This window comes from Pinus tabuliformis, chromosome 1_1, assembly GCF_031772625.1.
Source record: "Pinus tabuliformis cultivar Carrire ecotype Pingquan chromosome 1_1, CPIR1, whole genome shotgun sequence".
NCBI classification, from domain to species: Eukaryota; Viridiplantae; Streptophyta; class Pinopsida; order Pinales; family Pinaceae; genus Pinus; species Pinus tabuliformis.
In genome coordinates, this window is record NC_142297.1 from 711,715,275 (window position 1) to 711,732,983 (window position 17,709).

At 60.4% G+C, this 17,709-nt stretch overlaps 20 non-coding genes and 1 pseudogene across 20 annotated transcripts; all 21 read left to right on the forward strand.

Moving 5' to 3' along the window:
* The first annotated feature begins 525 nt into the window (after window positions 1-525).
* Window positions 526-644, forward strand: LOC149215816 (5S ribosomal RNA). Its single transcript, XR_016251584.1, has one exon. It is a non-coding gene; the product is annotated as a 5S ribosomal RNA (ribosomal RNA).
* A 1,222-nt stretch (window positions 645-1,866) lies between these two features.
* On the forward strand, window positions 1,867-1,985 carry LOC149215817 (5S ribosomal RNA). Its single transcript, XR_016251607.1, has one exon. It is a non-coding gene; the product is annotated as a 5S ribosomal RNA (ribosomal RNA).
* Window positions 1,986-2,710: 725 nt separating this feature from the next.
* On the forward strand, window positions 2,711-2,829 carry LOC149215818 (5S ribosomal RNA). Its single transcript, XR_016251456.1, has one exon. It is a non-coding gene; the product is annotated as a 5S ribosomal RNA (ribosomal RNA).
* A 725-nt stretch (window positions 2,830-3,554) lies between these two features.
* On the forward strand, window positions 3,555-3,672 carry LOC149215819 (5S ribosomal RNA). The gene has a single exon (XR_016251605.1). It is a non-coding gene; the product is annotated as a 5S ribosomal RNA (ribosomal RNA).
* Window positions 3,673-4,397: 725 nt separating this feature from the next.
* LOC149215820 (5S ribosomal RNA) lies at window positions 4,398-4,516 on the forward strand. The gene has a single exon (XR_016251457.1). It is a non-coding gene; the product is annotated as a 5S ribosomal RNA (ribosomal RNA).
* Window positions 4,517-5,241: 725 nt separating this feature from the next.
* LOC149215821 (5S ribosomal RNA) lies at window positions 5,242-5,360 on the forward strand. The gene has a single exon (XR_016251593.1). It is a non-coding gene; the product is annotated as a 5S ribosomal RNA (ribosomal RNA).
* A 724-nt stretch (window positions 5,361-6,084) lies between these two features.
* On the forward strand, window positions 6,085-6,203 carry LOC149215822 (5S ribosomal RNA). The gene has a single exon (XR_016251458.1). It is a non-coding gene; the product is annotated as a 5S ribosomal RNA (ribosomal RNA).
* A 726-nt stretch (window positions 6,204-6,929) lies between these two features.
* Window positions 6,930-7,048, forward strand: LOC149215823 (5S ribosomal RNA). The gene has a single exon (XR_016251459.1). It is a non-coding gene; the product is annotated as a 5S ribosomal RNA (ribosomal RNA).
* Window positions 7,049-7,772: 724 nt separating this feature from the next.
* LOC149215824 (5S ribosomal RNA) lies at window positions 7,773-7,891 on the forward strand. The gene has a single exon (XR_016251672.1). It is a non-coding gene; the product is annotated as a 5S ribosomal RNA (ribosomal RNA).
* Window positions 7,892-8,616: 725 nt separating this feature from the next.
* LOC149215825 (5S ribosomal RNA) lies at window positions 8,617-8,735 on the forward strand. The gene has a single exon (XR_016251708.1). It is a non-coding gene; the product is annotated as a 5S ribosomal RNA (ribosomal RNA).
* Window positions 8,736-9,150: 415 nt separating this feature from the next.
* LOC149215826 (5S ribosomal RNA) lies at window positions 9,151-9,269 on the forward strand. Its single transcript, XR_016251695.1, has one exon. It is a non-coding gene; the product is annotated as a 5S ribosomal RNA (ribosomal RNA).
* A 725-nt stretch (window positions 9,270-9,994) lies between these two features.
* On the forward strand, window positions 9,995-10,113 carry LOC149215827 (5S ribosomal RNA; annotated as a pseudogene).
* Window positions 10,114-10,838: 725 nt separating this feature from the next.
* Window positions 10,839-10,957, forward strand: LOC149215828 (5S ribosomal RNA). The gene has a single exon (XR_016251460.1). It is a non-coding gene; the product is annotated as a 5S ribosomal RNA (ribosomal RNA).
* Window positions 10,958-11,597: 640 nt separating this feature from the next.
* Window positions 11,598-11,716, forward strand: LOC149215829 (5S ribosomal RNA). The gene has a single exon (XR_016251701.1). It is a non-coding gene; the product is annotated as a 5S ribosomal RNA (ribosomal RNA).
* Window positions 11,717-12,440: 724 nt separating this feature from the next.
* On the forward strand, window positions 12,441-12,559 carry LOC149215830 (5S ribosomal RNA). The gene has a single exon (XR_016251697.1). It is a non-coding gene; the product is annotated as a 5S ribosomal RNA (ribosomal RNA).
* Window positions 12,560-13,283: 724 nt separating this feature from the next.
* On the forward strand, window positions 13,284-13,402 carry LOC149215831 (5S ribosomal RNA). The gene has a single exon (XR_016251587.1). It is a non-coding gene; the product is annotated as a 5S ribosomal RNA (ribosomal RNA).
* Window positions 13,403-14,125: 723 nt separating this feature from the next.
* Window positions 14,126-14,244, forward strand: LOC149215832 (5S ribosomal RNA). Its single transcript, XR_016251461.1, has one exon. It is a non-coding gene; the product is annotated as a 5S ribosomal RNA (ribosomal RNA).
* A 725-nt stretch (window positions 14,245-14,969) lies between these two features.
* Window positions 14,970-15,088, forward strand: LOC149215833 (5S ribosomal RNA). The gene has a single exon (XR_016251687.1). It is a non-coding gene; the product is annotated as a 5S ribosomal RNA (ribosomal RNA).
* Window positions 15,089-15,813: 725 nt separating this feature from the next.
* On the forward strand, window positions 15,814-15,932 carry LOC149215834 (5S ribosomal RNA). The gene has a single exon (XR_016251589.1). It is a non-coding gene; the product is annotated as a 5S ribosomal RNA (ribosomal RNA).
* Window positions 15,933-16,657: 725 nt separating this feature from the next.
* Window positions 16,658-16,776, forward strand: LOC149215835 (5S ribosomal RNA). Its single transcript, XR_016251636.1, has one exon. It is a non-coding gene; the product is annotated as a 5S ribosomal RNA (ribosomal RNA).
* Window positions 16,777-17,529: 753 nt separating this feature from the next.
* On the forward strand, window positions 17,530-17,648 carry LOC149215836 (5S ribosomal RNA). Its single transcript, XR_016251588.1, has one exon. It is a non-coding gene; the product is annotated as a 5S ribosomal RNA (ribosomal RNA).
* The last annotated feature ends 61 nt before the right edge of the window (window positions 17,649-17,709 follow it).

Sequence of the window (17,709 nt, forward strand, 5' to 3'; positions counted from 1 at the left end):
AAAACGTAGACTCGCTCAAGACTGCTCCAAGGGAAGTTCGAGAACGGGGCACCGATTTATCATCCCGGTCGGAAGTCGCGAGCGGGATCACAGCGCAACGGAGGCGACGTATTGCGGCAGCGGGCGATGAATCTGGGACCTTTCGCATCACCGCAGCGAAGATGACACGAGGAGAGTGGGTAGGAGGTTTGAATCATATGTACTTTTGCAGGAACTCGAATTTTGGAGGAACCCGTGGGTCGTTCACGGAAAGGCGGCGCGAGCTCCACGCAGCGTCGTCGGTGGCTGCGAAACTTACGCCTTTTTCGCCCCGCTCTCTCTCGTTCTTCTTTTGCTTTTTTTGTTACCCCCTGCGTTCTTCCCCTGGTTCGCTGGCTCCGCGCGGGGCGGGCGGCGCCGCCAAGTCGTGGAAGAGGGCGAGCTCCTTCGCCGAGCCGCTTCGGATCGAGCGCCACGGATGGGCCCCATGCCCTGCGCGTGGCTCGGCGGCCTCCCTTGAAGAGGGGGAGGGGGCGGGATCTTTGCGGGTGCGATCATACCAGTGTTAATGCACCGGATCCCATCAGAACTCCGCAGTTAAGCGCACTTGGGCTAGAGTAGTACTGGGATGGTTGACCTCCCGGGAAGTCCTAGTGTTGCACCCTACCCCCCTTTTTGCGCGGCTCGGCGGGAGCGATCGGCGCTAGTGCGGAACTCCGCGGCTGCGCGTGCTCGAGTGGGTTGGATTACGAATCATATGTACTTTTGCAGGAACTTTGGAGGAACATGGATCTTTCACGGAAAGGCGGCGGAGCTGCACGCAGCGTCTTCGTTGGCCGCGGAACTTACAACTTTTTCGCCCCGCTCTCTCTCGTTCTTCTTTTCCTTTTTTTGTACCCCCTCCGTTCTTCCCCTGGTTCGCTAGCTCCGCGCGGGGCGGGCGGCGCCGCCAAGTCGGGGAAGAGGGCGAGCTCCTGCGCCGAGCCGTTCGCATCACCGCAGCGAAGACGACACGGGGAGAGTGGGTAGGCGGTTTGAATCATATGTACTTTTGCAGGAACTTGAATTTTGGAGGAACCAGCATTAATGCACGGAAAGGCGGCGCGAGCTCCACAGAGCGTCGCTTGGGCTAGAGTAGTACTGGGATGGGTGACCTCCAGGGAAGTCCTAGTGTTGCACCCTACCCCCCTTTTCGCGCGGCTCGGCGGGCGATCGGCGCTAGGCGGAACTCCGTGGCAGCGTGCTCGACGGTAAATTGGATTACGCGCTGCGTGTTTATCTTGTTTTGCGGCGTGGGGCTACTTATATATCGATTTATAACGAGTCTCGCGAACGAAGAGATCGCCGGAGTATTAAGGAGGGGGCCTAACTGAGGGAAACGGCGACTCGCTCGAGACTGCTCCAAGGGAAGTTCGAGAACGGGCACCGATTTATCATCCCGGTCGGAGTCGCGAGCGGGATCACAGCGCAACCTAGGCGCGTTTTGCGCGGCTCCGGGCGATGATCAGCGCTAGTGCGGAACTCCGCAGCTGCGCGTGCTCGAGTGGGTAGGAGGTTTGAATCATATGTACTTTTGCAGGAACTTTGGAGGAACCCGTGGATCGTTCACGGAAAGGCGGCGCGAGCTGCACGCAGCGTCTTCGGTGGCCGCGGAACTTACAACTTTTTCGCCCCGCTCTCTCTCGTTCTTCTTTTCCTTTTTTTGGTACCCCCTCCGTTCTTCCCCTGGTTCGCTAGCTCCGCGCGGGGCGGGCGGCGCCGCCAAGTCGGGGAAGAGGGCGAGCTCCTGCGCCGAGCCGCTTCGGATCGAGCGCCACGGATGGGCCCCATGCCCTGCGCGTGGCTCGGCGGCCTCCCTTGAAAAGGGGGAGGGGGCTGGATCTTTGCGGGTGCGATCATACCAGCATTAATGCACCGGATCCCATCTGAACTCCGCAGTTAAGCGCGCTTGGGCTAGAGTAGTACTGGGATGGGTGACCTCCAGGGAAGTCCTAGTGTTGCACCCTACCCCCCTTTTCGCGCGGCTCGGCGGGAGCGATCGGCGCTAGTGCGGAACTCCGTGGCTGCGCGTGCTCGACGGTAAATTGGATTACGCGCTGCGTGTTTATCTTGTTTTGCGGCGTGGGGCTACTTATATATCGATTTATAACAGAGTCTCGCGAACGAAGAGATCGCCGGAGTATTAAGGAGGGGGGCCTAACTGAGGGAAACGGCGACTCGCTCGAGACTGCTCCAAGGGAAGTTCGAGAACGGGGCACCGATTTATCATCCCGGTCGGGAGTCGCGAGCGGGATCACAGCGCAACGGAGGCGACGTATTGCGGCAGCGGGCGATGAATCTGGGACCGTTCGCATCACCGCAGCGAAGATGACATGGGGAGAGTGGGTAGGAGGTTTGAATCATATGTACTTTTGCAGGAACTCGAATTTTGGAGGAACCCGTGGGTCGTTCACGGAAAGGCGGCGCGAGCTCCACGCAGCGTCGTCGGTGGCTGCAGAACTTACGCCTTTTTCGCCCCGCTCTCTCTCGTTCTTCTTTTTCTTTTTTTGTTACCCCCTCCGTTCTTCCCCTGGTTCGCTGGCTCCGCGCGGGGCGGGCGGCGCCGCCAAGTCGGGGAAGAGGGCGAGCTCCTTCGCCGAGCCGCTTCGGATCGAGGGCCACGGATGGGCCCCATGCCCTGCGCGTGGCTCGGCGGTCTCCCTTGAAGAGGGGGAGGGGGCAAGATCTTTGCGGGTGCGATCATACCAGCGTTAATGCACCGGATCCCATCAGAACTCCGCAGTTAAGCGCGCTTGGGCTAGAGTAGTACTGGGATGGGTGACCTCCCGGGAAGTCCTAGTGTTGCACCCTACCCCCCTTTCTGCGCGGCTCGGCGGGAGCGATCGGCGCTAGTGCGGAACTTCGCGGCTGCGCGTGCTCGACGGTAAATTGGATTACGCGCTGCGTGTTCATCTCGTTTTGCGACGTGGGGCTACTTATATATCGATTTATAACGGAGTCTCGCGAACGAAGAGATCGCCGGAGCATTAAGGAGGGGGGCCTAACTGAGGGTAACGGCGACTCGCTCGAGACTGCTCCAAGGGAAGTTCGAGAACGGGGCATCGATTTATCATCCCGGTCGGAAGTCGCGAGCGGGATCACAGCGCAACGGAGGCGACGTATTGTGGCAGCGGGCGATGAATCTGGGACCGTTCGCATCACCGCAGCGAAGATGACACGGGGAGAGTGGGTAGGAGGTTTGAATCATATGTACTTTTGCAGGAACTCGAATTTTGGAGGAACCCGTGGGTCGTTCACGGAAAGGCGGCGCGAGCTCCACGCAGCGTCGTCGGTGGCTGCGGAACTTACGCCTTTTTCGCCCCGCTCTCTCTCGTTCTTCTTTTTCTTTTTTTGTTACCCCCTCCGTTCTTCCCCTGGTTCGCTGGCTCCGCGCGGGGCGGGCGGCGCCGCCAAGTCGGGGAAGAGGGCGAGCTCCTTCGCCGAGCCGCTTCGGATCGAGGGCCACGGATGGGCCCCATGCCCTGCGCGTGGCTCGGCGGCCTCCCTTGAAGAGGGGGAGGGGGCGGGATCTTTGCGGGTGCGATCATACCAGCGTTAATGCACCGGATCCCATCAGAACTCCGCAGTTAAGCGCGCTTGGGCTAGAGTAGTACTGGGATGGGTGACCTCCCGGAAGTCCTAGTGTTGCACCCTACCCCCCTTTTTGCGCGGCTCGGCGGGAGCGATCGGCGCTAGTGCGGAACTCCGCGGCTGCGCGTGCTCGACGGTAAATTGGATTACGCGCTGCGTGTTTATCTTGTTTTGCGGCGTGGGGCTACTTATATATCGATTTATAACGGAGTCTCGCGAACGAAGAGATTGCCGGAGCATTAAGGAGGGGGGCCTAACTGAGGGAAACGACGACTCGCTCGAGACTGCTCCAAGGGAAGTTCGAGAACGGGGCACCGATTTATCATCCCGGTCGGAAGTCGCGAGCGGGATCACAGCGCAACGGAGGCGACGTATTGCGGCAGCGGGCGATGAATCTAGGACCGTTCGCATCACCGCAGCGAAGATGACACGGGGAGAGTGGGTAGGAGGTTTGAATCATATGTACTTTTGCAGGAACTCGAATTTTGGAGGAACCCGTGGGTCGTTCACGGAAAGGCGGCGCGAGCTCCACGCAGCGTCGTCGGTGGCTGCGGAACTTACGCCTTTTTCGCCCCGCTCTCTCTCGTTCTTCTTTTTCTTTTTTTGTTACCCCCTCCGTTCTTCCCCTGGTTCGCTGGCTCCGCGCGGGGCGGGCGGCGCCGCCAAGTCGGGGAAGAGGGCGAGCTCCTTCGCCGAGCCGCTTCGGATCGAGGGCCACGGATGGGCCCCATGCCCTGCGCGTGGCTCGGCGGCCTCCCTTGAAGAGGGGGAGGGGGCGGGATCTTTGCGGGTGCGATCATACCAGCGTTAATGCACCGGATCCCATCAGAACTCCGCAGTTAAGCGCGCTTGGGCTAGAGTAGTACTGGGATGGGTGACCTCCCGGGAAGTCCTAGTGTTGCACCCTACCCCCCTTTTCGCGCGGCTCGGCGGGAGCGATCGGCGCTAGTGCGGAACTCCGCGGCTGCGCGTGCTCGACGGTAAATTGGATTACGCGCTGCGTGTTTATCTTGTTTTGCGGCGTGGGGCTACTTATATATCGATTTATAACGGAGTCTCGCGAACGAAGAGATCGCCGGAGCATTAAGGAGGGGGGCCTAACTGAGGGAAACGGCGACTCGCTCGAGACTGCTCCAAGGGAAGTTCGAGAACGGGGCACCGATTTATCATCCCGGTCGGAAGTCGCGAGCGGGATCACAGCGCAACGGAGGCGACGTATTGCGGCAGCGGGCGATGAATCTAGGACCGTTCGCATCACCGCAGCGAAGATGACACGGGGAGAGTGGGTAGGAGGTTTGAATCATATGTACTTTTGCAGGAACTCGAATTTTGGAGGAACCCGTGGGTCGTTCACGGAAAGGCGGCGCGAGCTCCACGCAGCGTCGTCGGTGGCCGCGGAACTTACGCCTTTTTCGCCTCGCTCTCTCTCGTTCTTCTTTTCCTTTTTTTGTTACCCCCTCCGTTCTTCTCCTGGTTCGCTGGCTCCGCGCGGGGCGGGCGGCGCCGCCAAGTCGGGGAAGAGGGCGAGCTCCTTCGCCGAGCCGCTTCGGATCGAGGGCCATGGATGGGCCCCATGCCCTGGGCGTGGCTCGGCGGCCTCCCTTGAAGAGGGGGAGGGGGCAGGATCTTTGCGGGTGCGATCATACCAGCGTTAATGCATCGGATCCCATCAGAACTCCGCAGTTAAGCGCGCTTGGGCTAGAGTAGTACTGGGATGGGTGACCTCCCGGGAAGTCCTAGTGTTGCACCCTACCCCCCTTTTCGCGCGGCTCGGCGGGAGCGATCGGCGCTAGTGCGGAACTCCGCGGCTGCGCGTGCTCGACGGTAAATTGGATTACGCGCTGCGTGTTTATCTTGTTTTGCGGCGTGGGGCTACTTATATATCGATTTATAACGGAGTCTCGCGAACGAAGAGATCGCCGGAGCATTAAGGAGGGGGGCCTAACTGAGGGAAACGGCGACTCGCTCGAGACTGCTCCAAGGGAAGTTCGAGAACGGGGCACCGATTTATCATCCCGGTCGGAAGTCGCGAGCGGGATCACAGCGCAACGGAGGCGACGTATTGCGGCAGCGGGCGATGAATCTAGGACCGTTCGCATCACCGCAGCGAAGATGACACGGGGAGAGTGGGTAGGAGGTTTGAATCATATGTACTTTTGCAGGAACTCGAATTTTGGAGGAACCCGTGGGTCGTTCACGGAAAGGCGGCGCGAGCTCCACGCAGCGTCGTCGGTGGCCGCGGAACTTACGCCTTTTTCGCCCCGCTCTCTCTCGTTCTTCTTTTCTTTTTTTGTTACCCCCTCCGTTCTTCCCCTGGTTCGCTGGCTCCGCGCGGGGCGGGCGGCGCCGCCAAGTCGGGGAAGAGGGCGAGCTCCTGCGCCGAGCCGCTTCGGATCGAGCGCCACGGATGGGCCCCATGCCCTGCGCGTGGCTCGGCGGCCTCCCTTGAAGAGGGGGAGGGGGCGGGATCTTTGCGGGTGCGATCATACCAGCGTTAATGCACCGGATCCCATCAGAACTCCGCAGTTAAGCGCGCTTGGGCTAGAGTAGTACTGGGATGGGTGACCTCCCGGGAAGTCCTAGTGTTGCACCCTACCCCCCTTTTTCGCGCGGCTCGGCGGGAGCGATCGGCGCTAGTGCGGAACTCCGCGGCTGCGCGTGCTCGACGGTAAATTGGATTACGCGCTGCGTGTTTATCTTGTTTTGCGGCGTGGGGCTACTTATATATCGATTTATAACAGAGTCTCGCGAACGAAGAGATCGCCGGAGCATTAAGGAGGGGGGCCTAACTGAGGGAAACGGCGACTCGCTCGAGACTGCTCCAAGGGAAGTTCGAGAACGGGGCACCGATTTATCATCCCGGTCGGAAGTCGCGAGCGGGATCACAGCGCAACGGAGGCGACGTATTGCGGCAGCGGGCGAGGAATCTAGGACCGTTCGCATCACCGCAGCGAAGACGACACGGGGAGAGTGGGTAGGAGGTTTGAATCATATGTACTTTTGCAGGAACTCGAATTTTGGAGGAACCCGTGGGTCGTTCACGGAAAGGCGGCGCGAGCTCCACGCAGCGTCGTCGGTGGCCGCGAAACTTACGCCTTTTTCGCCCCGCTCTCTCTCGTTCTTCTTTTTCTTTTTTTGTTACCCCCTCCGTTCTTCCCCTGGTTCGCTGGCTCCGCGCGGGGCGGGCGGCGCCGCCAAGTCGGGGAAGAGGGCGAGCTCCTTCGCCGAGCCGCTTCGGATCGAGGGCCACGGATGGGCCCCATGCCCTGCGCGTGGCTCGGCGGCCTCCCTTGAAGAGGGGGAGGGGGCGAGATCTTTGCGGGTGCGATCATACCAGCGTTAATGCACCGGATCCCATCAGAACTCCGCAGTTAAGCGCGCTTGGGCTAGAGTAGTACTGGGATGGGTGACCTCCCGGGAAGTCCTAGTGTTGCACCCTACCCCCCTTTTGCGCGGCTCGGCGGGAGCGATCGGCGCTAGTGCGGAACTCCGCGGCTGCGCGTGCTCGACGGTAAATTGGGTTACGCGCTGCGTGTTTATCTAGTTTTGCGGCGTGGGGCTACTTATATATCGATTTATAACGGAGTCTCGCGAACGAAGAGATCGCCGGAGCATTAAGGAGGGGGGCCTAACTGAGGGTAACGGCGACTCGCTCGAGACTGCTCCAAGGGAAGTTCGAGAACGGGGCACCGATTTATCATCCCGGTCGGAAGTCGCGAGCGGGATCACAGCGCAACGGAGGCGACGTATTGTGGCAGCGGGCGATGAATCTGGGACCGTTCGCATCACCGCAGCGAAGATGACACGGGGAGAGTGGGTAGGAGGTTTGAATCATATGTACTTTTGCAGGAACTCGAATTTTGGAGGAACCCGTGGGTCGTTCACGGAAAGGCGGCGCGAGCTCCACGCAGCGTCGTCGGTGGCCGCGAAACTTACGCCTTTTTCGCCCCGCTCTCTCTCGTTCTTCTTTTGCTTTTTTTGTTACCCCCTGCGTTCTTCCCCTGGTTCGCTGGCTCCGCGCGGGGCGGGCGGCGCCGCCAAGTCGTGGAAGAGGGCGAGCTCCTGCGCCGAGCGGCTTCGGATCGAGCGCCACGGATGGGCCCCATGCCCTGCGCGTGGCTCGGCGGCCTCCCTTGAAGAGGGGGAGGGGGCGGGATCTTTGCGGGTGCGATCATACCAGTGTTAATGCACCGGATCCCATCAGAACTCCGCAGTTAAGCGCGCTTGGGCTAGAGTAGTACTGGGATGGGTGACCTCCCGGGAAGTCCTAGTGTTGCAACCTACCCCCCTTTTTGCGCGGCTCGGCGGGAGCGATCGGCGCTAGTGCGGAACTCCGCGGCTGCGCGTGCTCGACGGTAAATTGGATTACGCGCTGCGTGTTTATCTTGTTTTGCGGCGTGGGGCTACTTATACATCGATTTATAACGGAGTCTCGCGAACGAAGAGATCGCCGGAGCATTAAGGAGGGGGGCCTAATTGAGGGAAACGGCGACTCGCTCAAGACTGCTCCAAGGGAAGTTCGAGAACGGGGCACCGATTTATCATCCCGGTCGGGAGTCGCGAGCGGGATCACAGCGCAACGGAGGCGACGTATTGCGGCAGCGGGCGATGAATCTGGGACCGTTCGCATCACCGCAGCGAAGATGACACGGGGAGAGTGGGTAGGAGGTTTGAATCATATGTACTTTTGCAGGAACTCGAATTTTGGAGGAACCCGTGGGTCGTTCACGGAAAGGCGGCGCGAGCTCCACGCAGCGTCGTCGGTGGCTGCGGAACTTACGCCTTTTTCGCCCCGCTCTCTCTCGTTCTTCTTTTTCTTTTTTTGTTACCCCCTCCGTTCTTCCCCTGGTTCGCTGGCTCCGCGCGGGGCGGGCGGCGCCGCCAAGTCGGGGAAGAGGAAGAGCTCCTTCGCCGAGCCGCTTCGGATCGAGGGCCACGGTTGGGCCCCATGCCCTGCGCGTGGCTCGGCGGCCTCCCTTGAAGAGGGGGAGGTGGCAGGATCCTTGCGGGTGCGATCATACCAGCGTTAATGCACCGGATCCCATCAGAACTCCGCAGTTAAGCGCACTTGGGCTAGAGTAGTACTGGGATGGGTGACTTCCCGGGAAGTCGTAGTGTTGCACCCTACCCCCCATTTTGCGCGGCTCGGCGGGAGTGATCAACGCTAGTGCGGAACTCTGCGGCTGCACATGCTCGAGTGGGTACGAGGTTTGAATCATATGTACTTTTGCAGGAACTTTGGAGGAACCCATGGATCGTTCACGGAAAGGCGGCGCGAGCTGCACGCAGCGTCTTCGGTGGCCGCGGAACTTACAACTTTTTCGCCCCGCTCTCTCTCGTTCTTCTTTTCCTTTTTTTGGTACCCCCTCCGTTCTTCCCCTGGTTCGCTAGCTCCGCGCGGGGCGGGCGGCGCTGCCAAGTCGGGGAAGAGGGTGAGCTCCTGCGCCGAGCGGCTTCGGATCGAGCGCCACGGATGGGCCCCATGCCCTGCGCGTGGCTCGGTGGCCTCCCTTGAAAAGGGGGAGGGGGCTGGATCTTTGCGGGTGCGATCATACCAGCATTAATGCACCGGATCCCATCTGAACCCCGCAGTTAAGCGCGCTTGGGCTAGAGTAGTACTGGGATGGGTGACCTCCAGGGAAGTCCTAGTGTTGCACCCTACCCCCCTTTTCGCGCGGCTCGGCGGGAGCGATCGGCGCTAGTGCGGAACTCCGTGGCAGCGCGTGCTCGACGGTAAATTGGATTACGCGCTGCGTGTTTATCTTGTTTTGCGGCGTGGGGCTACTTATATATCGATTTATAACAGAGTCTCGCGAACGAAGAGATCGCCGGAGTATTAAGGAGGGGGGCCTAACTGAGGGAAACGGCGACTCGCTCGAGACTGCTCCAAGGGAAGTTCGAGAACGGGGCACCGATTTATCATCCCGGTCGGAAGTCGCGAGCGGGATCACAGCGCAACGGAGGCGACGTATTGCGGCAGCGGGCGAGGAATCTAGGACCGTTCGCATCACCGCAGCGAAGATGGCACGGGGAGAGTGGGTAGGAGGTTTGAATCATATGTACTTTTGCAGGAACTCGAATTTTGGAGGAACCCGTGGGTCGTTCACGGAAAGGCGGTGCGAGCTCCACGCAGCGTCGTCGGTGGCTACGAAACTTACGCCTTTTTCGCCCCGCTCTCTCTCGTTCTTCTTTTTCTTTTTTTGTTACCCCCTCCGTTCTTCCCCTGGTTTGCTGGCTCCGCGCGGGGCGGGCGGCGCCGCCAAGTCGGGGAAGAGGGCGAGCTCCTGCGCCGAGCCGCTTCGGATCGAGCGCCACGGATGGGCCCCATGCCCTGCGCGTGGCTCGGCGGCCTCCCTTGAAGAGGGAGAGGGGGCGGGATCTTTGCGGGTGCGATCATACCAGCGTTAATGCCCCAGATCCCATCAAAACTCCGCAGTTAAGCGCGCTTGGGCTAGAGTAGTACTGGGATGGGTGACCTCCCGGGAAGTCCTAGTGTTACAACCTACCCCCCTTTTTGTGCGGCTCGGCGGGAGCGATCGGCGCTAGTGCGGAACTCCGCGGTTGCGCGTGCTCGACGGTAAATTGGATTACGCGCTGCGTGTTTATCTTGTTTTGCGGCGTGGGGCTACTTATACATCGATTTATAACGGAGTCTTGCGAACGAAGAGATCGCCGGAGCATTAAGGAGGGGGGCCTAACTGACGGAAACGGCGACTCGCTCAAGACTGCTCCAAGGGAAGTTCGAGAACGGGACATCGATTTATCATCCCGGTCGGAAGTCGCGAGCGGGATCACAGCGCAACGGAGGCGACGTATTGCGGCAGCGGGCGATGAATCTGGGACCGTTCGCATCACCGCAGCGAAGATGACACGGGGAGAGTGGGTAGGAGGTTTGAATCACATGTACTTTTGCAGGAACTCGAATTTTGGAGAAACCCGTGGGTCGTTCACGGAAAGGCGGCGCGAGCTCCACGCAGCATCGTCGGTGGCTGCGGAACTTAAGCCTTTTTCGCCCCGCTCTCTCTCGTTCTTCTTTTTCTTTTTTTGTTACCCCCTCTGTTCTTCCCGTGGTTCGCTGGCTCCGCGGGGGGCGGGCGGCGCCGCCAAGTCGGGGAAGAGGGCGAGCTCCTTCGCCGAGCCGCTTCGGATCGAGGGCCACGGATGGGCCCCATGCCCTGCGCGTGGCTCGACGGCCTCCCTTGAAGAGGGGGAGGGGGCAGGATCCTTGCGGGTGCGATCATACCAGCGTTAATGCACCGGATCCCATCAGAACTCCGCAGTTAAGCGCGCTTGGGCTAGAGTAGTACTGGGATGGGTGACCTCCCGGGAAGTCCTAGTGTTGCACCCTACCCCCCTTTTCACGCGGCTCGGCGGGAGCGATCGGCGCTAGTGCGGAACTCCGCGGCTGCGCGTGCTCGACGGTAAATTGGATTACGCGCTGCGTGTTTATCTTGTTTTGCGGCGTGGGGCTACTTATATATCGATTTATAACGGAGTCTCGCGAACGAAGAGATCGCCGAAGCATTAAGGAGGGGGGCCTAACTGAGGGAAACAGCGACTCGCTCGAGACTGCTCCAAGGGAAGTTCGAGAACGGGGCACCGATTTATCATCCCGGTCGGAAGTCGCGAGTGGGATCACAGCGCAACGGAGGCGACGTATTGCGGCAGCGGGCGAGGAATCTAGGACCGTTCGCATCACCGCAGCGAAGATGACACGGGGAGAGTGGGTAGGAGGTTTGAATCATATGTACTTTTGCAGGAACTCGAATTTTGGAGGAACGTGTGGGTCTTCTTTTTCTTTTTTTGTTACCCCCTCCGTTCTTCCCCTGGTTCGCTGGCTCCGCGTGGGGCGGGCGGCGCCGCCAAGTCGGGGAAGAGGGCGAGCTCCTACGCCGAGCCGCTTCGGATCGAGTGCCACGGATGGGCCCCATGCCCTGCGCGTGGCTCGGCGGCCTCCCTTGAAGAGGGGGAGGGGGCGGGATCTTTGCGGGTGCGATCATACCAGTGTTAATGCACAGGATCCCATCAGAACTCCGCGGTTAAGCGCGCTTGGGCTAGAGTAGTACTGGGATGGGTGACCTCCCGGGAAGTCCTAGTGTTGCACCCCACCCCCCTTTTTGCGCGGCTCGGCGGGAGCGATCGGCGCTAGTGCGGAACTCCGCGGCTGCGCGTGCTCGACAGTAAATTGGATTACGCGCTGCGTGTTTATCTTGTTTTGCGGCGTGGGGATACTTATATATCGATTTATAACGGAGTCTCGCGAACGAAGAGATCGCCAGAGCATTAAGGAGGGGGGCCTAACTGAGGAAAACGTAGACTCGCTCGAGACTGCTCCAAGGGAAGTTCGAGAACGGGGCACCGATTTATCATCCCGGTCGGAAGTCGCGAGCGGGATCACAGCGCAACGGAGGCGACGTATTGCGGCAGCGGGCGATGAATCTGGGACCGTTCGCATCACCGCAGCGAAGATGACACGGGGGAGTGGGTAGGAGGTTTGAATCATATGTACTTTTGCAGGAACTCGAATTTTGGAGGAACCCGTGGGTCGTTCACGGAAAGGCGGCGCGAGCTCCACGCAGCGTCGTCGGTGGCTGCGGAACTTACGCCTTTTTCGCCCCGCTCTCTCTCGTTCTTCTTTTTCTTTTTTTGTTACCCCCTCCGTTCTTCCCCTGGTTCGCTAGCTCCGCGCGGGGCGGGCGGCGCCGCCAAGTCGGGGAAGAGGGCGAGCTCCTTCGCCGAGCCGCTTCGGATCGAGGGCCACGGATGGGCCCCATGCCCTGCGCGTGGCTCGGCGGCCTCCCTTGAAGAGGGGGAGGGGGCAGGATCCTTGCGGGTGCGATCATACCAGAGTTAATGCACCGGATCCCATCAGAACTCCGCAGTTAAGCGTGCTTGGGCTAGACTAGTACTGGGATGGGTGACCTACCGGGAAGTCCTAGTGTTGCACCCTACCCCCCTTTTTGCGCGGCTCGGCGGGAGCGATCGGCGCTAGTGCGGAACTCCGCGGCTGCGCGTGCTCGACGCTAAATTGGGTTACGCGCTGCGTGTTTATCTAGTTTTAAGGCGTGGGGCTACTTATATATCGATTTATAACGGAGTCTCACGAACGAAGAGATCGCCGGAGCATTAAGGAGGGGGGCCTAACTGAGGGTAACGACGACTCGCTCGAGACTGCTCCAAGGGAAGTTCGAGAACGGGGCACCGATTTATCATCCCGGTGGAAGTCGCGAGCGGGATCACAGCGCAACGGAGGCGACGTATTGTGGCAGCGGGCGATGAATCTGGGACCGTTCGCATCACCGCAGCGAAGATGACACGGGGAGAGTGGGTAGGAGGTTTGAATCATATGTGCTTTTGCAGGAACTCGAATTTTGGAGGAACCCGTGGGTCGTTCACGGAAAGGCGGCGCGAGCTCCACGCAGCGTCGTCGGTGGCCGCGAAACTTACGCCTTTTTCGCCCCGCTCTCTCTCGTTCTTCTTTTGCTTTTTTTGTTACCCCCTCCGTTCTTCCCCTGGTTCGCTGGCTCCGCGCGGGGCGGGCGGCGCCGCCAAGTCGGGGAAGAGGGCGAGCTCCTGCGCCGAGCCGCTTCGGATCGAGCGCCACGGATGGGCCCCATGCCCTGCGCGTGGCTCGGCGGCCTCCCTTGAAGAGGGGGAGGGGGCGGGATCTTTGCGGGTGCGATCATACCAGCGTTAATGCACCGGATCCCATCAGAACTCCGCAGTTAAGCGCGCTTGGGCTAGAGTAGTACTGGGATGGGTGACCTCCCGGGAAGTCCTAGTGTTGCAACCTACCCCCCTTTTGCGCGGCTCGGCGGGAGCGATCGGCGCTAGTGCGGAACTCCGCGGCTGCGCGTGCTCGACGGTAAATTGGATTACGCGCTGCGTGTTTATCTTGTTTTGCGGCGTGGGGCTACTTATATATCGATTTATAACGGAGTCTCGCGAACGAAGAGATCGCCGGAGCATTAAGGAGGGGGGCCTAACTGAGGGAAACGGCGACTCGCTCGAGACTGCTCCAAGGGAAGTTCGAGAACGGGGCACCGATTTATCATCCCGGTCGGAGTCGCGAGCGGGATCACAGCGCAACGGAGGCGACGTATTGCGGCAGCGGGCGATGAATCTGGGACCGTTCGCATCACCGCAGCGAAGACGACACGGGGAGAGTGGGTAGGAGGTTTGAATCATATGTACTTTTGCAGGAACTCGAATTTTGGAGGAACCCGTGGGTCGTTCACGGAAAGGCGGCGCGAGCTCCACGCAGCGTCGTCGGTGCCTGTAGAACTTACGCCTTTTTCGCCCCGCTCTCTCTCGTTCTTCTTTTTCTTTTTTTGTTACCCCCTCCGTTCTTCCCCTGGTTCGCTGGCTCCGCGCGGGGCGGGCGGCGCCGCCAAGTCGGGGAAGAGGGCGAGCTCCTTCGCCGAGCCGCTTCGGATCGAGGGCCACGGATGGGCCCCATGCCCTGCGCGTGGCTCGGCGGCCTCCCTTGAAGAGGGGGAGGGGGCGGGATCTTTGCGGGTGCGATCATACCAGCGTTAATGCACCGGATCCCATCAGAACTCCGCAGTTAAGCGCGCTTGGGCTAGAGTAGTACTGGGATGGGTGACCTCCCGGGAAGTCCTAGTGTTGCACCCTACCCCCCTTTTTGCGCGGCTCGGCGGGAGCGATCGGCGCTAGTGCGGAACTCCGCGGCTGCGCGTGCTCGACGGTAAATTGGGTTACGCGCTGCGTGTTTATCTAGTTTTGCGGCGTGGGGCTACTTATATATCGATTTATAACGGAGTCTCGCGAACGAAGAGATCGCCGGAGCATTAAGGAGGGGGGCCTAACTGAGGGTAACGGCGACTCGCTCGAGACTGCTCCAAGGGAAGTTCGAGAACGGGGCACCGATTTATCATCCCGGTCAGAAGTCGCGAGCGGGATCACAGCGCAACGGAGGCGACGTATTGTGGCAGCGGGCGATGAATCTGGGACCGTTCGCATCACCGCAGCGAAGATGACACGGGGAGAGTGGGTAGGAGGTTTGAATCATATGTACTTTTGCAGGAACTCGAATTTTGGAGGAACCCGTGGGTCGTTCACGGAAAGGCGGCGCGAGCTCCACGCAGCGTCGTCGGTGGCTGCGGAACTTACGCCTTTTTCGCCCCGCTCTCTCTCGTTCTTCTTTTTCTTTTTTTGTTACCCCCTCCGTTCTTCCCCTGGTTCGCTGGCTCCGCGCAGGGCAGGCGGCGCCGCCAAGTCGGGGAAGAGGGCGAGCTCCTTCGCCGCGCCGCTTCGGATCGAGGGCCACGGATGGGCCCCATGCCCTGCGCGTGGCTCGGCGGCCTCCCTTGAAGAGGGGGAGGGGGCGGGATCTTTGCGGTTGCGATCATACCAGCGTTAATGCACCGGATCCCATCAGAACTCCGCAGTTAAGCGCGCTTGGGCTAGAGTAGTACAGGGATGGGTTACCTCCCGGGAAGTCCTAGTGTTGCACCCTACCCCCCTTTTCGCGCGGCTCAGCGGGAGCGATCAGCGCTAGTGCGGAACTCCGCGGCTGCGCGTGCTCGACGGTAAATTGGATTGCGCACTGCGTGTTTATCTTGTTTTGCGGCGTGGGGCTACTTATACATCGATTTATAACGGAGTCTCGCGAACGAAGAAATCGCCGGAGCATTAAGGAGGGGGGCCTAACTGAGGGAAACGACGACTCGCTCGAGACTGCTCCAAGGGAAGTTCTAGAACGGGGCACCGATTTATCATCCCGGTCGGAAGTCGCGAGCGGGATCACAACGCAACGGAGGCGACGTATTGCGGCAGCGGGCGATGAATCTAGGACCGTTCGCATCACCGCAGCGAAGATGACACGGGGAGAGTGGGTAGGAGGTTTGAATCATATGTACTTTTGCAGGAACTCGAATTTTGGAGGAACCCGTGGGTCGTTCACGGAAAGGCGACGCGAGCTCCACGCAGCGTCGTCGGTGGCCGCGGAACTTACGCCTTTTTTGCCTCGCTCTCTCTCGTTCTTCTTTTTCTTTTTTTGTTACCCCCTCCGTTCTTCCCCTGGTTCGCTGGCTCCGCGCGGGGCGGGCGGCGCCGCCAAGTCGGGGAAGAGGGCGATCTCCTGCGGTGAGCCGCTTCGGATCGAGCGCCACGGATGGGCCCCATGCCCTGCGCGTGGCTCGGCGGCCTCCCTTGAAGAGGGGGAGGGGGCGGGATCTTTGCGGGTGCGATCATACCAGCATTAATGCACCGGATCCCATCTGAACTCCGCAGTTAAGCGTGCTTGGGCTAGAGTAGTACTGGGATGGGTGACCTCCCGGGAAGTCCTAGTGTTGCAACCTACCCCCCTTTTCGCGCGGCTCGGCGGGAGCGATCGGCGCTAGTGCGGAACTCCGCGGCTGCGCGTGCTCGACGGTAAATTGGATTACGCGCTGCGTGTTTATCTTGTTTTGCGGCGTGGGGCTACTTATATATCGATTTATAATGGAGTCTCGCGAACGAAGAGATCGCCGGAGCATTAAGGAGGGGGGCCTAACTGAGGGAAACGGCGACTCGCTCGAGACTGCTCCAAGGGAAGTTCGAGAACGGGGCACCGATTTATCATCCCGGTCGGAAGTCGCGAGAGGGATCACAACGCAACGGAGGCGACGTATTGCGGCAGCGGGCGATGAATCTAGGACCGTTCGCATCACCGCAGCGAAGATGGCACGGGGAGAGTGGGTAGGAGGTTTGAATCATATGTACTTTTGCAGGAACTCGAATTTTGGAGGAACCCGTGGGTCGTTCACGGAAAGGCGGCGCGAGCTCCACGCAGCGTCGTCGGTGGCGGCGGAACTTACGCCTTTTTCGCCCCGCTCTCTCTCGTTCTTCTTTTTCTTTTTTTGTTACCCCCTCCGTTCTTCCCCTGGTTCGCTGGCTCCGCGCGGGGCAGGCGGCGCCGCCAAGTCGGGGAAGAGGGCGAGCTCCTTCGCCGAGCCGCTTCGGATCGAGGGCCACGGATGGGCCCCATGCCCTGCGCGTGGCTCGGCGGCCTCCCTTGAAGAGGGGGAGGGGGCGGGATCTTTGCGGTTGCGATCATACCAGCGTTAATGCACCGGATCCCATCAGAACTCCGCAGTTAAGCGCGCTTGGGCTAGAGTAGTACTGGGATGGGTTACCTCCCGGGAAGTCCTAGTGTTGCACCCTACCCCCCTTTTCGCGCGGCTCAGCGGGAGCGATCAGCGCTAGTGCGGAACTCCGCGGCTGCGCGTGCTCGACGGTAAATTGGATTGCACGCTGCGTGTTTATCTTGTTTTGCGGCGTGGGGCTACTTATACATCGATTTATAACGGAGTCCTAGTGTTGCACCCTACCTAACAGAGTCTCGCGAACGAAGAGATCGCCGGAGCATTAAGGATGGGAGCCTAATTGAGGGAAACGGCGACTCGCTCGAGACTGCTCCAAGGGAAGTTCGAGAACGGGGCACCGATTTATCATCCCGGTCGGGAGTCGCGAGCGGGATCACAGCGCAACGGAGGCGACGTATTGCGGCAGCGGGCGAGGAATCTAGGACCGTTCGCATCACCGCAGCGAAGACGACACGGGGAGAGTGGGTAGGAGGTTTGAATCATATGTACTTTTGCAGGAACTCGAATTTTGGAGGAACCCGTGGGTCGTTCACGGAAAGGCGGCGCGAGCTCCACGCAGCATCGTCGGTGGCTGCGGAGCTTACGCCTTTTTCGCCCCGCTCTCTCTCGTTCTTCTTTTTCTTTTTTTGTTACCCCCTCCGTTCTTCCCTTGGTTCGCTGGCTCCGCGCGGGGCGGGCGGCGCCGCCAAGTCGGGGAAGAGGGCGAGCTCCTTCGCCGAGCCGCTTCGGATCGAGGGCCACGGATGGGCCCCATGCCCTGCGCGTGGCTCGGCGGCCTCCCTTGAAGAGGGGGAGGGGGCAGGATCCTTGCGGGTGCGATCATACCAGCGTTAATGCACCGGATCCCATCAGAACTCCGCAGTTAAGCGCGCTTGGGCTAGAGTAGTACTGGGATGGGTGACCTCCCAGGAAGTCCTAGTGTTGCACCCTACCCCCCTTTTCGCGCGGCTCGGCGGGAGCGATCGGCGCTAGTGCGGAACTCCGCGGCTGC